This window comes from Balaenoptera ricei, chromosome 7 (genome assembly GCF_028023285.1).
Source record: "Balaenoptera ricei isolate mBalRic1 chromosome 7, mBalRic1.hap2, whole genome shotgun sequence".
Classification (NCBI taxonomy): Eukaryota; Metazoa; Chordata; class Mammalia; order Artiodactyla; family Balaenopteridae; genus Balaenoptera; species Balaenoptera ricei.
Window position 1 is genome coordinate 41,180,449 of NC_082645.1, and position 19,940 is coordinate 41,200,388.

At 38.8% G+C, this 19,940-nt stretch overlaps 1 long non-coding RNA gene across 1 annotated transcript; it reads right to left on the bottom strand.

The window, feature by feature from the left end:
* Nucleotides 1-111: 111 nt before the first annotated feature.
* Nucleotides 112-5,710, bottom strand: LOC132368490 (uncharacterized). Its single transcript, XR_009504102.1, has 3 exons — nucleotides 5,693-5,710; nucleotides 4,242-4,304; nucleotides 112-183 (listed from the first exon to the last, which is right to left on the bottom strand). It is a non-coding gene; the product is annotated as an uncharacterized LOC132368490 (long non-coding RNA).
* Between the last annotated feature and the right edge of the window lie 14,230 nt (nucleotides 5,711-19,940).

The window sequence follows — 19,940 nt, forward strand, 5'->3', positions numbered from 1 at the left end:
CTCAATGAGAGAAGGAAACTGATCCGCCTCCTCCCTTTTATGGAGCCTGGGAGCGAGCGCCGGCTGGCTCCTCGCAGAACACGTAGACAATGCGCCCTCTAGGGTGACCATGCGGGATCGATTTCCAGACCAAGGCTCTGCGACGACTTGAAGACCCCAATGACGCTTTGCTGAAAGATGGGACTGTACAAGTCAAGGAGGAGGTGGGAAACTGAATTGTCTGTGCATATTGACTTTTATCAGAATTTCTTGAAAAAGCGTTTTCATAGGGGCTGATCTACGGAAGCCTCATGAACATTTATGAAAGCAAAAACATTTCCTGCCCAACACAGAAGGGTGGGGAAGGGTTAAGTGGCTGTATTTTCTTAGAAAGTGTTTTGTATCAGGTATATAGGCCATGGAACAATAGCTAAGCCGGGTTACTTCCGATGCCGGAACTGGCTTGCCTGGGTCACAGCAATAGACTGGCTTCTGAAACCAGTGAGTTCCAGTGACTCAGGAGGAGAGAGAAAGGTTTTGAGGAGAGGGAAAGGGAGGTGGGAGGGGAGAAGAAAGAAAAGTGGAAGGTGCTCATAGCTGAGTGACCAAAGCCACTGGAAACTCAATCCTACTGCACTAGGGACCTACACACACAAGGTCAGCCATTGCCCCTGTCAGTGAGAAGAGGGGGTAGGAGGGATTCTGATCCTGACCTTTAATTCCTTTATCTGTAGCTTCCCTTCCTCTGAAATCAAAGCACCCTAGGCTGGACCCAGAAAATAGAAATCTGCTTAGCTGAAAAGTGCAGGTACAACCCTTCGCTCCCTCTCCACTTCGCCTCCACATCCACCCCCCTACCCACCCACCTGAAAGTCTCAGAGAGGACTAAAAATGGCCACACGTTTGTTCTCTCTTCCCTATAAAAAGTCCTTCTTTTCTCATCTTCATTTCCTGTGCTTCAAGTGATCAGGAGGTTGCACCTATTTTTCAAATTTTGTATTGAGGTATAGTTGATTTACAGTATCATATGTTTCAGGTGTACAATACAGTGAATCACAATTTTTAAAGATTATACTCCATTTATAGTTACTATAAGATATTGGCTATATTCCCTGTGCTGTGCACTGTATCCTTGTAGCTTATTCATTTTATACATATAAGTTGTTATCTCTTAATCCCCTACCCCCATCTTGCCCCTCACCACTTCCCTCTCCCCACTGGTAACCACTAGTTCCTTCTCTATATCTGTGGGTCTGTTTCTTATGTTATATTCACTAGTTTGTTTTATTTTTTAGATTTCACATATAAGTGATATCACAGAGTATCTGTCTTTCTCTCTGACTTATTTCACTCAGCATAATGCCCTCCAAGTCCATCCATGTTGTTGCAAATGACAAAATTTACAGAGGTTTCACCTATTAAATTGTATTAAGGACATTGGCCAAAAAAAAAACCACAAAACCGTATAGGTTCCCCCATGGACACTTCTACGTTTGTAAATGAGAAGAAGATGAGATGAAAAACCAGAAAGTACAGTATGGGGAGTGAAAAGACACAATGATACATGGTTAAAAGCATACATGTAAGTATCAACCCTAGGACCATGAAGACTCAGGGATCTAAGGATGGTCTCCTCTTCCTTTCAGAGTAGAGAAAACTGGAGCCACTCAAAGGAAGACTGACTCAGTGTGTAGGGCTGTGTTCATACACACACACGGCTAACTCACAGAAAAAGGGAGCGCTGGCCCTGCTCAGGTTACTAAAGCAGCACGGGCCAAAGTTTGCTCTGCAGAAAGTGTGCTCACAAAAAGCGTCCTGTATCCCAATTAGTGATGGAGACACTGTGCCCGTATCACCCCTTGAAGATGTGCCAAGCACTTTGACATATTACAAACGGTAAAAAGCTCTATAGAAAGGTAGCATACCTAATGTAGTTTAACCCAGCATTCCTCAAAACTACTTAAGCACAGGAAACTTTGATCTAATTATTTACTTGTTTGAGAAGCAATAGACATAGTGGTTGGGGGCAGGAAATCACAAAGAAGTGTATTTGTGTGACCTTGGATAAGTTACTTAACCTCTCTAAGCCTCAATTTCACCATCTGTAAAATGAGAGTCATAATAGTAATGATGAGGAAATGCAAGTGAAGTTTGCAGGATAGTTACTGGCACATTAAAGAATCCTCCACCTACTTTATATTTCACACGTAACTCTTATTTTCACTTCTCAGAACTGTTGAACATATCTTGGGAAATTCTGGCCTCATTAGTGGACTCACTAATTGGCGCTAAGAGAATAGATCCACCCTTTTTTTTTTTTTCCTCAGAATTTTAACGTAGGAAGTTGCTCCTTTCTGGAAATATGATTTGACCTTCCACATTCCTGAATTGATATAGTTTATGTGGTTAAGCTGCTCTAACTAGCAATAGTTACGAATTATTAGTATTTGGCTGACAATGAATAAGATGACCATGCAATTTATCATATAAGCTGGGACACTTTTGAGAGCAAAAGGGGGTACCACTAATGGTCAGAACAACAACAGGGTCTGGTCCAGGCAAAATGAGAGACCTAATCACTTTAATGAAGAATCTGGAATCACAGACTATTTTTGGAAATCAGGTGACCTGAATCTCCAGGAATCTGCCAGTTGCTGAGTGAAATTATTTAATTAATTAATTATATTTATTTATTTAAATAAATTTATTTTATTTATTTTATTTTTGGCTGCGTTGGTTCTTCATTGCTGAGCACAGGCTTTCTCTAGTTGCGGGGAGCGGGGGCTACTCCTCGTTGTGGTATGTGGGCTTCTCATTGCGGTGGCTTCTCTTGTTGTGGATCACCGTCTCTAGAGCACAGGCTCAGTAGTTGTGGCGCAAGGGCTTAGTTGCTCCTCAGCATGTGGGATCTTCCCGGACCAGGGATCGAACCCGTGTCTCCTGCATGGGCAGGCAGAGTCTTAACTACTGCACCACCAGGCGAGTCCCTGCTGAGTGAAATTTAATGGCTGTATAATAGGGTAGAAAACCAACTGCCTGAAGTCACCAGGCTTTGAATCCTTTTAGGGTAAGAATTCTTTCCTTGTCTTCTTTGAGTCTCTGCTACTCACTGTGTAGTAGATAGTCAATATATTTTAAAAATTCATTTAGCATTTAGTTCAACAAATATTTATTAAGCACCTGCTATATGCCAGGCACTGTTCTAGAAACTGTAGATGTAACAGTAAACAAGCCAGCCTGCTTGCTGCTCTCACAAAGTACATATGGCAGACAAGAGATAGACAATAAAGAAGTAAGCAAGTACACAAATAAGAATGAATGTGCCGGGGCTTCCCTGGCGGCGCAGTGGTTGAGAATCTGCCTGCCAATGCAGGGGACACGGGTTCGAGCCCTGGTCTGGGAGGATCCCACATGCCACGGAGCAGCTGGGCTCGTGAGCCACAATTACTGAGCCTGCGCGTCTGGAGCCCGTGCTCCGCAACGAGAGGCCGCAATAGTGAGAGGCCCGCGCAACGCGATGAAGAGTGGTCCCCGCTTGCCACAACTAGATAAAGCCCTCGCACAGAAACGAAGACCCAACACAGCAATCAATCAATCAATCAATAAAATAAATAAATAAATAAATAAGAACGTGAATTTCTAAAAAAAAAAAAAGAATGAATGTGCCAAGTTCTATGAAGACAAAACAGGATGGCATGATGAAGCGTAGGAAGGTGGGGATTAGACCCAGTGGCCTGGCAATGCCTCTCTAAGGAGGATGGGTCTTCAATGGTGAGAACAAATCAACCTTGAGAAGGTCCACTGGAAGGCAAGGGAACAGACGGTGAAAAAGTTATATGCAGAGAAGAACTCAGCAGGTGGAAGGAACAGAAGGAAGGCTGGAGTCAGTAGGCCCACTGAAGGAGGGAGAAAATAGATAAGAGAGCAGAAGAAAGAGGGCAGGAGCTAATAAATGGGCCTTGGAGATAGGTTCATAGAATTTGGATTTCATTCTAAGGGCAATAGGTAGTCAGACACAGGAAGGCTTGAAGCAGGGTAATGACTTGATTATTTGAATGAATGGCTCCAGTTCTAAGTTTGCAGCTGTCACTCCACTAACTATGACTTTGATGAAACTGCTTATCTTCAATGAGATATTCAGATCTAAATGATACCTAAAGTCCTAGAAAAGACTAAAATTTTAGATTGCAATGAAAAGGTTTTCCCTAAGGAAAACATTCATTTGGAAGGAGTGCAGCCCCATCTAGGGAATCATACATTACCTAATGTCCCGTCTTTTGTTATTCTTCTTGTTTCCTATTACTCTCTCCTTTCTCTAATTACACCTAAGTTCAAGAGAAGAGAAAAAATAGCAAACATTTCAATATGGATTGGTTACTACATCGTGTGCATTCAGCATTCAGCTGCCCTAAGAAGTCTGAACTTAAGAATTCTTTCCTCTGTGGTTAACAACCCTTTACTTACTAGAGGGAAGCACCCCCTCCCATAGAAACTGCATCCCCTCTGACACAAAACATGTTGATTCCAGGCCTGGAGAGAGGGCTAACTGAGAGAGAATAGCCATCTAGGGATGGCACAGACCTGATAAACAACTACAGCTCTGTGTTCTTTCTATGAGCACCGGCCTACAAGTCAGGACATTGGCTTTTAGTCCCAGCTAAACTAAAGCACTGTCTGACCTTGGGCAAACACTGACTGAATTCTTTTCCTTAGTTTCATCCTTACAACACAATGATAATATCTGCTTCCTTTAAGTCCCACAATAAGGCTGCTTAGAAGATCACATGCCCTCTACTTTCGAACACTCTTTAGAAACACACGTCAGGCGTCCCCTCCCCCTCCCTTCTCAGGTTCAGTGTATTTAGGGAGGTCTGGGCTCACAGCGGAATATTGTAAGGCATAATCCTAATTGTTTATTCATGGTTGCCTGCCTCTCCTCAGACGCCAGCAGAAGTGTTTGAAGGAGCAAGTGTGCCTTGAGGAGAAAGCCCTGGTCTCTTATATGCATCGTCAACGGAGCAGAGAGATAACATTAAAAACAGAAAATGTGCATGATGCTTTCATAGACGTTATGTCAGAAAATATGGATATGAGTCATAGGCATTCTCTTTGAGAATTTAAGAGATGGTGCATATGAAGTAGCTTCAAATACATGAAGTTCAATATAAAATAACAGCAGGAAAAAAAATTTTAAAATAAAATAAAATAACAGCAGGGTGTAAACTTGTGACCTGCTCTGTAGTGAAGGGTGCCACTTTCACAACTGTCCCTTTTTTGAGATGGCTAACTCAGCTGGCCTTATATAACATCAACCAAATAGGAGGCGATTTTTTTTTGGAGAAAGAGGAATTGAGGAAAGAAGGCTCATAAAAGTCAATGGATTGAACTTGTTGTTTGGGAAGAATCTGTTCTCTTGGAGAGGAACCTTTTATTTTCTTTTAAAATTATGGCTGATTGTCCTGTCAAGGGCATTGCAATAAGCTGTGTAGGCTGTTTGGTAAGGGTACTTTGGTCTGGGTTGCAGAATTTGGTCCTGTTTTTCCTCATTAATGCTGACTGCTAATATGATTTACTGCTGCTGTGCGGACTTAGCCCTCACCCTTTAGCTGACAGGAAATGACACAGCTGTGTGAATGTGGAATAATAAGTCATTGCCCAACTGATCATCCTTTTCTCTGTTTACAGCAAATTTGACAAAGAATTTGTTGCGTACTTTAGAAACGCAGGTCCATAATTTTGGCTCTGTATATCAAAGGGTGCATATAACCATTTCCAACTGCCTCTTCCAAACTTCGGTGTCATTGATTCCTAATGACATTTCTTTTATAATTCAGGATTTCCTAGGGGGTAGAACAAACAATCAAACAAAAGATTAACATTTGTAGAATTAATACAGGATGATAAGACTTATTGATACTACTAAACATCCAAATATACTCTATATCAATTTGTCAGTGCAATTTGAAAACTGTTTAAGGAACTTCCCTAAGAAAAAACTTCAAAGAATGAGTTCTTTAGAAATTGTTGTCTTTGAAAAACATTAGTACATTCAAAAGATAAACCATTTTCAGTGTTTTAGGAGTAGTCAAAGAAAAGCAAAGATTATTACTGAACACTAATCAGGCCATCTTTCAGAGACTACCAGAGCTTCATTGCCAACCTGATGAAATATACAGAGCTGAGTTACTATGGCAATGTCCATGGTCAAGGGGCATTCAATATTTTATTTTATTTTACTTTTTAAATTAATTTTTATTGGAGTATAGTTGCTTTACAATGTTGTGTTAGCTTCTACTGGCATTCAGTATTCTAAGACTGAAAAGATGGAGTCACAGATGCCCTATCAAATTTCTGGAAAAATCCTTGGTGAAAATTCTTGTCACTTATGTTGAAATACTGGAAGAAAGAAAATGTGAAAACTTCTTTGAGGTTAGCATTTGTTTACTGAAAAGCCAGTAGTTGTTAGATCAAACGTATAAACAAAACACTCAGTAACCACTACTTTATTATTTCTGAACTCAAAATGAGGAAACAGGAAATAATTGACTAGAACAACTTGAAATGAGTCATTAGCTTAGGCAAAGACAAAGACAGACAGTAGATTTTAAAGTTAAATAACCTCAGTTTGCTGATATTACTCTTGAGACCAGCAGCTCTCAATTTATGTTTAGGCAGAGGGCTACTATTTTGGTAAATAAAACCAACCAACCAACAAAAAAATTCACAGATGTTCCCTGGAGGACTGTGCCCAGAACTAGAAGTCAAGTTGCAACAATTTTGATAACAAATCTATAAAGAGATGTCTAGGTCTGGTACTCTGTGTATAATATTTACTTAAAAATTGAGTGCCTTAGACGGGATTACATTAGATCTTGAATCATGCATGATCCATGAACAAGGACTATAATGGATGACTAGTGATTCCAGACCCAGAATTTGAGAATCACTGCTCCAGACCAGTTTTTAGGGTCAAAAGATGTTTCCTTTTGACAACTGATTTGACTTCAGCAGAGTGGATTTAGTACTTCAGATCATAAGCTCAACTGGAGAGGTAGTGCTTACCAAAGAGTTTATGACTGTTAAAGACTGTAAAAAATATGACAATATCAATTCTCTCTTCTTTTTTGTTGCAGAAATGAGAGCAAAATTGTTGCATTTGCTTTCATTGAATTATTTGTTATGTCTTATGTTCTTATCCTAGAAGATCCTTTCAGTTAAATATTCTTTATTTCCAGGGTGTAAGTTAAAACCCCAAATCTTCTTCTTTCCTTTGAAGGAAACCTCTTTGAGGGAAGAGGGCATCCTGGAAAATATACCCCAAATGCTCAAAACAGTACTCAAGAATATCTAAGATAATGCAGATCCGGATAAGGTCTTGCAACCACCGATTTTTGAAAACATATATAAAGGAGAAGAAAATTATTCTTTTATCCCTGGCCAACAAGAATCTTGCCTTCTATAAACATCTTCTAGTCTTGAGGGGCCTCTGGGTCCTCCTTCTCCCCTCTAACTTTCAAGGAACCCTCTCTGAAAGGCACCGCTTTTTACCAATGCTGGTTATTACACACTGAGTGCTTTGAATGTGATTATGAACTGACTGTTAGCACCTTCAAACTGTCCACATAAGTAGAGGTCAAATGACTCACCACAATCTGATCCTGGCTCTTATCCAAGACTTTTCTGTAGGTCACATCACTGTCACCAAACCACTACAGACTGGCTATAGGTTAAAAGAATGTGTAAGCATTAGGATGCAATGTCTGGTAACTAGCAAGATACGTAAGTTGTGTGTGGAAAAAAACAAAAAACAAAAAGAAAAACAAACCCCTGTCCTGTTCTTTAAAGGCGTAGAGGAGGTCCTAATTCATCGATAATATAATTCACCTTAATTTTAACTCAGAGCAAAAAGCTACCATCAGCACATTGTATGTAGCCATTGATCTTACTAAATATTTACTGAGGATTTATGCCAGGACACTTTGTTTTGGCTTACAGCCTCCATGCTGCTTCTGAAAATGCCCCCATGGTGCTTCCACACTGCCACAGCAACGCTACGGAATCAATCCAATGGCTGCTCTCAGGAGTACACCATGTCATCGAGTCCCACATATAGATGTCTAGATTCATGTTAGATGCGGTCGCTAAAGGCTCTTAACACATTGGCACCAGGGCACTTAACGGTGGTTCATATATAATTAAAACAGACATTTGAAACCAAATTTTGAAGTACATCATAAATCTTGGCATGATGAGAAAAGAAGAAAATTAGGGAAAATATGAATGTATTTCTTTTTATTAAAAAACATGAATTAGAAAGAAAGGCTAATATTAGCATCCTAAAGAGAGGCTTATTTATTATAATGTACAATGGAAGGCATTCAACTTTGACTCATTTTTCCAAAACAGCTGACTAGCTGTTGCCCAATTAATACATTTTGGAAACTTTCCAGAAATGATCCTTTCCAAATACATTTACGAATTCACAGTTTTACTCCCCGCCTCCCCGCCGAGTTCTCAGTTTGTATTTTCAGCAGCCTTGGTGAGGGCTACCTGGCCTACACGTCTCAGTTTGAGGGCCTGGGAAGTCAGGTCAAAAGAGTTGGAGGAAAGAGAATCAGCAGACTTTGCAGTTCTCTGGAGCTTACCTACTGAGTCATCCATGGACTTCAAGACCTCTTGGGGCCTCCCAATTTGACTGGTGCTGACAGGATTTCTCACAGCGCTCTGAAACACACCAAGGTGAATGACTAGCGACTATGGGAACAGCAACTCTAGCCATGAAAATCTCTTTCTGTAATAGTCCAAAATGTCTGGGTGCAAGGATAAAAGAGGAAGTCTTTCTGAGGGTCAATGGTTTGGGTAATTCCAGGCCCCCAATATCCACTGTTCCCACACACACAGCCCTGCAAAGCTTTTACTACCATGAGGAAAGTCAGTTTGTATTAAAATATAAACAGAGCATTAGACGGCAGACCCAGTCTCCAAAGGAAATCTGGGAGACAAGCATGGTCTCTAGGTTTTCTAAAATTACACAGGAGTAAAAACAATGAGGTTATAGTTTGGAGGGCAAAATTTTGCTTACATCGTGAAAATATAAATGACCCTCACATTTATTTTTAAAGCCCAATAAAATTACTATGCTTAAACTCAATGCAAATGAACGGTTGCGTTCGCCTCATGGTTCAATTCAATGATGCACTGCATTCCCCTCTCTGGTCTTAAAACCTCTATGGAGAAGTGGCTGGAAGAAACTGAAATGCAGTTCCTTGCGATGAAACTCTTTCTCAGTTGTGAGCCAGCCCTAGAGGCTTATGGGCTCAGGCACAGTTACTCACTCTTTCCTTTCTGGTCTAAATCTAGTTCGAGTATCTATCAGAGAAAGTCTTAAAGGGACTGAGGGAGACTGAAGGGTGTAAGCACTGATGGGCCACTGACTTTGACTTTGAAAATGGTGGGTAATTGTAAGTGTGAGAGGCATCCAGATATAATGACTTCATATGGCGTTGGGAATATGGATATTTTGGTTACCACTAACTAGCCTGGTGATCATGGGCAAATATTTAACCTCTCTGGGTGTCAAGTTCTCCACCTGTAAAATTAGAGAGTTGACCTAGATGATGTCTGAGATCTTGGACAGCTTTAAGGTGCATGGCCTATGACTCAGATTGTTTTTTAGATCAGTGGGAAGAACTATGTCCCCATTGCCCGCCTTCCTTTCCATCAGACTACAGCACTTGGCTCCCAATGTAGGGCTACAAATTCAATTTCTTTAACATAGATACTCTTATTCAGGTTATATATTTCTCCTTGTATACATTTTGGAAATAATCTTTCTCAAGGAATTTGTCCATTTCATCTGTGTTGTCAAAATTGTTGGCACAGAGCTGTCCATAGTATTTTCTTCTTCTTCTTCTTAATCTCCTATTCTTCTATAGGATCTGTGGTGATAGTCCTTCTTTCATTCTTGATTTTGGTATTTTCTTTTTTCTACCTTTTGTTTTTGATTAGTTTTGACAGAGGCTTCACTTGTATTAACTTTTCAGAGGAACCAACTTTTGATTCTTCCAAATGTTAATTTTATTATTATTTGAGATTCATTTCATTGACTTCTGCTCTCTTTATTTTTTTAAAATTTTTAAAAACTTTAATTTATTTTTATTTATTTATTATTATTATTATTTCCTTGGCTGCATTGGGTCTTCATTGCTGTGTGCATGCTTCTCATTGCGGTGCCTTCTCTTGTTGCCGAGCACAGGCTCTAGGCACACGGGCTCAATGGTTGTGGCTCGTGGGCTCTAGAGCGCAGGCTCAGTAGTTGTGGCACACGGGCTTAGTTGCTCTGCAGCATGTGGGATCTTCCCGGACCAGGGATCGAACCCGTGCCCTCTGCACTGGGAGCATGGAGTCTTAACCACTGGACCGCCAAGGAAGTCCCTTAATTTGCTTTTATTTTTCTAGAATTTTAAGGTGGAAGGGTAGATAATTAATTTTAGAGGTCTCTTGTTTTTCTAATATAAATATTTAAAGCTATGGATTTCCTTTTAAACATTCTTTTAGCTGCATCTTACAAATTTCAATATGTTGTATTTTTTATTGTTCCATTCAAAATATTTTCTAACTTTTCTTGTGACTTCTTCTTTGGCCAATGGGTCATTTAAAAGTATTGCCTAAAATCCAAATATTTGGAGGAATTTATTGATATCTTTTTGTTATTGATTTCTAATATTCTGTTGGGATCAGATAAAATACTGTGATTTCAATCCTTTTAAATATATTGAAAATTTTTAATAGACTAGCATATTGTCTTTTTTGTTTAATATTCCATGTCTGCTTGAAGAGAATGTATATTCTGCATCTGTCAGATGTAGTATTCTATAAAAGTCTATTAGGTGACTTGTTAGTGTCATTCATATCTTCTATATTGCTATTGACTTTTAAAAAATTTATTTGTTCTATCAATTGCTGAGAGTTGGCCGTTAAAGTCTCCTGTGATGATTGTGAATTTATCTATTTCCCTATTTAGTTTTGTCAATTTTTGTTTCATGTACTTTGAAGCTTTGTTATTAGTTGTATTACATTCAAAATTGTCATGTTTTTGATAAATTCAATTTTTTATATTATAAAATATCTCTCTTTATCTTGGATAATACTTCTTATTTGAAGGCTACTTTGACATAAATACAGTCACACTAGCTTTCTTATGGTTAGTGCCTGGATAGTGTTTTATTCCCTATCCTTTTACTTTTAAACTATTTGCAACTCTATATTTAAAGTGTGCTTCGGGACTTCCCTGGTGGTCCAGTGGTTAAGAATCCGCCTTCCAATGCAGGGGACGCGGGTTCCATCCCTGGTCGGGGAACTAAGATCCAACATGCTGCAGGGCAACTAATCCTGCGCACCACAACGAAGAGCCCGCATGCCGAAACTAAGACCTGACACAGCCAAAAAATAAATAAATTTTTAAAAAAGTAAAGTCTTACATATATATAATTAAAAACAATAAAGTGTGCTTCATATTGGCGGCATATAGTTGGGTTTGTATTATTATCTATTCTGATAATTCTGTTTTTAATTGGAGATTATATTTAATATAGTAACTGATATAGTTCAGTTGGCTATGATTTTTTGGTTGCTTTTGTTTTTTCATTTTCCTGCCATGCTAAGTTTCCTTTTGTCATATATCATCTAAATAGGTTTCTAGGTGTCAACCTATCAACTTGGGCTGCTTTTCTATCTCTCAAAGGAAGTAGATCAATAGAACATATACACACTAAACATAGTCAAATAAACAGGGACATGGAAAATAAGTCAGTTGGGAACATAGGCTCTAGGATGAATCACACAACTCATGGTCATTATGCAGAAAGGACTTATTAGAGGATCAGTGTCAGTACTGGTGGTAGTTGTCTGGGACCAGCACCAGGCCTGATACTGCTGAATATTTTCTTTGGTGATTTGTGAAAATTATAATTAAGGGAGTAAATGATGTATTGCTGGGTGGAAAGGCTGGCCAGTCCATGGTTGCCCAGATTATAATAATGAAATAATACGCTGGAGGAATAATGAGTAGCAAACAAAATGAGTGTAATCAGGTAAATCTTCAGCTGATACACTTAAAAACAAAGCTAAAAATATTCTAAGCTAATAAGGATGAACAAGATTAGCAGGAAAAAAGTCTTGAGGTTAACATGAATAATCACATGATTCTTTTACCACTGAAGTCCAACAATTTAAAAATATTATTGTGAGACTAGGATTCAGAAATAATAATAAAGCAAGTCACAGTCATGACTTAACTTCTATACTTAGCACCAGTGTGCTATGTCCAGTTCTAGATTCCCTAATTAACCTGGGAGAACTGGATAGATTTCAGGGAAGCATCAGAACTTTGGTTTTAGAGCTAGACAAATAGTCAGAGATAAATCTGTCCAAACTTCACATTTTACTGACGATGAATCTCAGAAAGGTTGAAGTGTTTTATCCAAAGGCACACACTTAGTTCGTGGCAGAATTGTAAGTAGAGGCTTAACTTTTAATCCTTTGCCTATTGCTCTTTCCAGCTCTCCAATGAACCAGGGATTTTGAAATGAGAGGAGATGAGGAAAGATGCAGGGAAGTGAGATTATTCATTACAGAGAAGAAAATGTTTAGATTAGATACAATACCTATCATCAAGCCTATGAGAATTTCTTAGTTAAAAGATGATGACCAGACACTCTTCATCTCCTCTAACCAGGGACTTCATTTCCACGGATGACTGAAGGAAAGGAAATGCACAATAAAGTGCTACAGGAGGAATTTAGGAAACACAGAGCGAGAACCATTACTTATTAGTATGGTAGCTCACAGTACCTGTTCCCCAGAAGTTTGATTTTTTAAAATTCAGATATGTTTCACCTATCTAAAATGGCAGTTGCTACAGATGGGAGGATCTTGTTCAAGATCCCTAAACTTCCATACTAGATCATTTTAATTTGCCCTTATTGTGTGCCTCTTTATTATTCTCTTGTGAGATCTTATTCCAAGAAAGAGAAATAAAACTTGAAACCAATTAAATATTCTTGTTCTTAGTACCATGCAATACCATTCCCAGAGTGAGCTGACTCCCTACTGAGCCTTTATTGTAAGATTGCCACTTTTATCTTTTACTATAAACTACAGGGTTTTGGTGTTAGGTGAGACAGTTTACCTAAGCACGCCCTTGGCTGACCAAAATGTACTCGCAAGAGCTACTGGAAAGTATGACCCCACTTGTCAGCAGCAAATGGAATTCTTCTTAGTTAATATTATGGCAAAATGTTAAATTGTCAAGTTGTGAATTGTTCAAGATAACAATTTATTACCAGCTTACTGGGTAAATAAAAACCTGGATACTACAAACTGCATGAAAAACTACAATTAAAAGTAATTGCCTGTAGTGGATTTTGCTTATAAGACCAATACTTTTTAAACGGAAAGCAAGTTCAAGTAACATTAAAATCTGCATTACATAATTTCAGACATATAGACTTGGAACAACCTGCATGATCTTCTTAGAAATTCAGAGATTGATTTTTGTTGTTACTTTACTCTCCTGTGCTACAGATAAAACAACATCGCATCTTTGATAGTTGAAAGCAAATTGAAATTCTTTTTTAGGCAAGTACTTTCAGTCAAGAAAAACAGCTGTATTTTAGTTTATATCAAGGTTGATTCTTTTCCATTATGCAGGAGTGTTTACAAACGATTTTGACAAAGGTCACACAACCAAATCATTATTTTTCTTTAAAGAATGCACCTCTATAAGAGACAACAAAATGAGAACCAGTCAAGGAAAGTAAATAAGTTTGTTTACTTCTCGTGAACATACATGAGGATCATTTGACTTGTCCACATCCCAGATAATTTACAAAGGAAGAAAACAATTTACACTATAACACCCAGTTGTTTGGAATGGCTTTGGTGTTTTTAAAAACATCTCATATTTCATGCTGTTTTCCATTGAGTAATATGCACCCATTATAGGACATAAAGTATTTTGCTATCCCATGGAGCCTGTGCCATACATTTTTTAGGCCCAGTCGTATTCTCCATATATAGAGAGAGGAGTTATGTGTAGTGGACTGGGTAAGAGCTTGAACAATGGAATCTGAGAAAGCTGGTTTCATATCTGGACTCTATTTACTTCCTGTGAATGAACACTGTGGGCAAGCCACTTAACCGTTCGCTTCTCTGTGCTTGTGGATGATTACTCAATTACACCCTTTTGATTCTAGTAACTGGGAGGGAAGATAACATTCACCTCTGACTTCGGTATTATTTTTTGCTTGTCCCTATGCTTACTCACTGTGAGAGAAGGCAGAACAACCTGGAGAAGTCCAAGAAAGCTGGTAGTGACGACATTGCAGCCCTATAGGACACCCCACAGTATTCTCCACCCTGGAGGGAACACCAGTACCTTTCTCTATCTTGGACAGAATGAATCTTAAGACATCATCTTGAGTGTCTGTAAATATCAACAGATAGACTTTGCCACTGTTTCGTTTAAAATTACACATGTGGTATACATTACCTGAATATTAATTAGAGTGATACCAGAGTCAGATCTTCCCTTTTGCAACCCAATAGGGAGTTAGGGTTAGATGCCATGATTTCCAGAAAGCCAAGCATTCCACAAAGAATAGCACTAGAGCTATTCTGAGGACTCCCATGGACCTCTATGGCATATTTTATTCATTTCTCTGTACCTTTAATAAGTATGGAGAATGTCTTAGTTAGCTTGGGCTGCCATAACAGAAGAGCACAGACTACGTGTCTTAAGCAACAGAAATTTATTTTCTCATAGCTCTGGAGGCTGGAAAGTTCAAGATCAAGGTTCGAATGGGTTCTGGTGAGACCTCTCTTCCTAGTTTGTAGATGGCCATCTTCTTGCTGTGTCCTCACATGGCCTTTCCTTTGTGTGCATAAAGAGAGAGAGAAAGAGAGAGAGAGAGAGAGAGAGAGAAAGACAGAGAGACCTCTTCCTCTTCTTCTAAGGTCCTCAGCCCTATCAGACTAGGGACCCATCCTTGTGACCTCATTTAACTTTAATTACGTCCTTAGGGGCCTGTCTCCAAAGACAGTCACATTGGGAGTTAGGGTTCAACATGTGAATTTGGGGGCACAATTGAGTCCAAAGTAGACAATAAATAGGGAGATTTACTGGCATTGTCTTAATTTCTTAAAGCATTTTTATGAAAAAGGCAATTATTTAAATGTATAAGTAAATGTGATTTGATTTTTTTTTTACCTTTGCTAGATTTTCTAAAGGTAAAATATGTTTGTATCTTTGCTTGACTTTGCTAGACTTTTATATTTATGAAATATATTTCAGATATTTCCTAAATCTGAAAATGACCTTGTTATATCACCAGCTGTTGGGTTCAGAAGATCACCATAGTTTTATAAAGTGTCTTGAGAAAAACCATGTGGAGAGCAAAAGACATTAACATCATATTATAAGGCTAGAGAGATTGAGTACAGTGCCTCCAGTGTAGCACTCATACAACTGAGGTCTAAAGAAAATCACAAGTAAGTAACTGAGACACCTCTGCAACCTTGACCAGCCTTCTGACCTCACTGACCTTTGCTTTCCTCGTTAACTCATCCACAATCCTTCCTGCTCCTATCCTGGTTCTTTTAAAGTCCAGAATTAAATGTAAAACTCTTCTGTGGATCCAAGGTGTAACCCGAGCCTATAGCTGAAGAAATTCTTGTGCCTGTGTAGTGGTGGCACAACTTTGACCTTACAAATTGATCCAATAAATCTGAATTTCAAAGTGAGTAGAGATTCCTAGGAATTCTGTAGGTCATAAGATGACCTTATTTAGGAGAATAAATAATGTAATAATATACAGCCACGAAGAGAAAGACATCAACTCCGGACTGAAGCAATTTATTTAACACTTGAAGTTGCTGGCATATTTAACAATCATCAGATAGACCATAATACTGATAAAGCATTATATGGGTTAATTTATAAAATGTATTCTTAGCAGTTATCTGATAAACAACATTTGTCATTGACTGAGTACCTACTGGCATAATTGCTTTGCTTTCCAAATTGAGACAATCTTCCAATGTCACATAAAGTATTTTAAACTACTATGAAACATACATTCATTCGCTCATAAACTGCAGATTTTATAACAAGGGCAAAATAATTAAAATTTTAAAATCAAAATCATAGTTTTTTAAAATATTTATTTATTTATTTGGCTGCATCAGGTCTTAGTTGTGGCACGCAGGATCTTCATTGCAGCATGCGGGATCTTTTTTTTTTTTTTTTTTAATTGCAGCATGTGGGATCTTTCAGTCGCGGCATGCTAACTCCTAGTTGCAGCATGCCAACTCTCAGCTGCAGCACGCGGGATCCAGTTCCCTGACCAGGGATGGAACCTGAGCCCCCCAAACTGGGAGCATGGAGTTCTAGCCACTGGACCACCAGGGAAATCCCCAAATTATAGGTTTTTTTTTTTTAAAGGTAGTAAATATTTTATTATATCCAAAATTATTGAGTTCCATTGTAGTGAAAGCTGTCAATTCACTCCTCAGTACAGATCAGACATGGGGGTGAGGAGGTACCAAACGGAAAGGAGAGAAGAGTCCTAAATAAAAGCTTGTCCTTGCAGAGAGTCACTCAGGTCTCCCTTGGCAGTGCTGAAATCCACCTGACTTCAGCACATTAGTTCACTTAACTTCCACTTCTCTCTTGCCCCAGCCTGAGTGCCTCAGTGAGACGGGCAGAGAGAAGGAACTCTCCACGTGAGCAGTGAGTCGTGAAATACTTTTGCTAATAACCGTGTAGGTGAGTGCCTGGCTCAGAGGGGGTTAAATCAAGGGCTCGGAGCATCCCTGCTTTGGGTGGAAGAATCTCAGCGACGTGACTGAGCCCAAGTGTAATGCAAACTGCCGAAAAGCAATAATTAAACTTACACCTTTAACTTTGTCAAATGAATGATCTAAAAGCTCCACCCCTCTGAAAAGAATAAATTAAGCAGTGTGAATCTGCTGTAGGCAACTGCAGTGATTACATGGGACATGTGGTTTGGGATTATTTGGATTAGGAACAAATTGTACGTGTGGACTGTTCAACACTCAGGAAGTATTATGATTGTCCTAGGACATGTTCACTATTATATGGTATCAACATATATCAAAGAAAGCCAAAATCTCCACAGGAGGGAATCAATTCACAATCCATAGGTCCACGTGTCCAAATAAAACGAGAAAAATTTAAACATGCTTTCCTTTAGGTCTTATAATAATAATGTTCTCCATTATAAAATTTCCCTGAATGCTACTTATAAGGAAAATATTGTCCTATAGGCCAAGTGGAGGAGATAAAATGAACTATATTGAAAAAAAATCAAGATTTTCATGCTACAACGGCAACAAACCTCAAGGAACCGAAGAAACAGAGACCTCATTTAATCTAAAGAGAGAGAAGACTGATGGCTAAAAAAACCAGGTGCTAAACTCAGTATTCCTGTTGTGGTTATGAAGATTGTAAAGAAGAATCTATAATCTCATGCTTTTTTAAAATTTGGCTAATAAGCATGCATGCATGTTTGTGTATGTTTCAAGTCTTCCCTTTTATTAAGCCTCAGATTCAGCTCCTGCCTCTTTTCTTTATGTGGATTTGTCTTGTAATGTGGATTATAAGACTCTCTCTGGCAGACACCACACAACTATGTCTGCTGTGGCACACATCTATCTTGAGCAGTCAGCACACCAGACCAACCTATCAATGAGGAACCTTCTCTCTGGAAGCCAGAGTGCCCTTTACTAATTGATTTTTACTAGAGAACTGAAGGGTAATCTTCCTGAGAGAATTGATTCTTCTCACCTAGGAGAGATGACTCTTCTGGAGAAGAGTTTGCTTTCTCCGGGCTGCTCTGCTGACTTTGCACTAACAGAATTATTTGAAAAAGCCCAAAGCATCACCAGTTTCCACTCACCTCCAGTTCTGAAGATACACCACACAATCACCTAGAGGCATCTCAACTAAGTGAGCATGACTGTCCCAATTAGGCAAGAGTCCTCACTATTAAATATTATTAGACTTAATTTGGTGCCCTAGAAAATTCTTGATGAAGTCCATCCCACTAAGGGCAGGGCATTGTAAAACCACAGCAACACGCTCAGAAAACACTTCTACGGTAATGTTTATTAAGTCCCAAACTATATCATTTGGCGACATAGTCTCTAGGGTTATAGAAACACCAACCATTAAAGTTGAAAAGAACTCTGGAAATTTCATCGTCTCTTACCCTGTCAGTTTACAGATGAGGAAATAAAAATCCTTGGTGGTGTGGTTGATTAGTAAGGAGAAATAAGACTAGATTTTAGGCCTCCTGACTCTTCCAGCCAAGAGCTCTTTACATGATACCATTGTACATCCTAAAATATGCCAGTGACTGAAAGCACATCTTGAAAGCTGTGATCTCTCAATGTGGTTGTATTGGTGGTGGTGGGATTACAGTACTTAGCTTTGCATTTCTAGTGTTTTAACCTTGAGGAAATCAATCTTACTGCATCTGATTTTTGTTAACTATAAATCAGGGATAATTCTGTCTATCTCATGAAGCTGTGGTGAAGATTTAATAAATATTGAATGACAAGGTGCTTTCTGCAAATACAATGTTAAAATGGAGATGACAGTGTTTCTCTAGAAGTTTATCTGTGACTTTTGGTTCCAGATGGTGGATGTACATGTGTTTATCTCTACCCTACTACCCACCAGGAAACCCTGTTAAAATAATAGTAGAGAATAAGGAAGATAAAATCCTGTAACAATAAGAAAATGGTGGCCAGGGGGAGGGGAGGTGAGCATCAATAGACGAGATTTTCACAGATTTCTAGGAGACAAACATGGGATAAAGGGCTGGTGGGCGATGAAGCTGACCAGTGGACAGACAGACATGATTTCATGTGGAGAGACTTATGGCTCTGGCTGGAGATGACTTTCCCTGAAGAACCCTGAAAAGGATTAGGACTCAGAAATGGCAGTTACTATTGAAGGTAAAGAAAGGTGTGGGACTAACAACAGAGAAATTAAATTCTGAGCACAACCTGACTGATCTTCACTAACAAAACACCTGGCATCAAGGTATCTACTCACCACCACTACCCCTGCTACCGCAACCACTGGAACCAAAGGGCTCTTCTCTAAAGAACCTGAAGGAAGTGGTAGAAGTTAGGGCAGATGGCGTGGCAGTTGACGGTCCACACCAAATGCTCTCTGTATTCTGCTGTTTAGGGGCACCAAACTATGAGGGTCCCTTGCCTGCCAGTTCCCCCTAGGTGAACATTGCTTGTAGAGAATCCCTAGCTCTATACCAGAGCTCAGAGTGAACTTGTGTGTTGCTTTTTTCATTAATATGATAAGGCAACAGAGAAACAGAGGCATCTGTAGAAAGCCTGCAACATGAAAGATAAAGAAGTAAAGAGAAAAATTAACTTTAGAGAAAAATAAGAGAATTCAGGAAACAGAGAGAATGAAAAGTCTCTAAATGGCATCCTTAGATAGACTCAAGAGGATATTACATCCATGAAAAGTAAAACAATATGAAAAAAGGACAGAGGAAAAAAAAGAGCTCCTGGAATTAAAAATTATTGCTGAAATTTAAAAAAAATACAATGTTTATAAGAAAAGGTAAACAATAAAATCTTGCAGAAAATAGAGTCAAAAGAATACAAGAAGGAAAATACGTGAAAAGATTTTTAAAAATAATCAATCTAGCAAATATATTGTCCAAATAATTAGTTTCAAAAAGAAAGAAAATTAAAATCAGATGAAAAGACATATTATCAAAAAATAACAGGAGAAAATTTCTTGTAGCAGAACATGGACATTAAGATTCAAAGGGCTTAATAACATCTATACAAAATGAATGAAAAACACATAATCAGGAACATCATTGTGAAATTTCAGAACACTG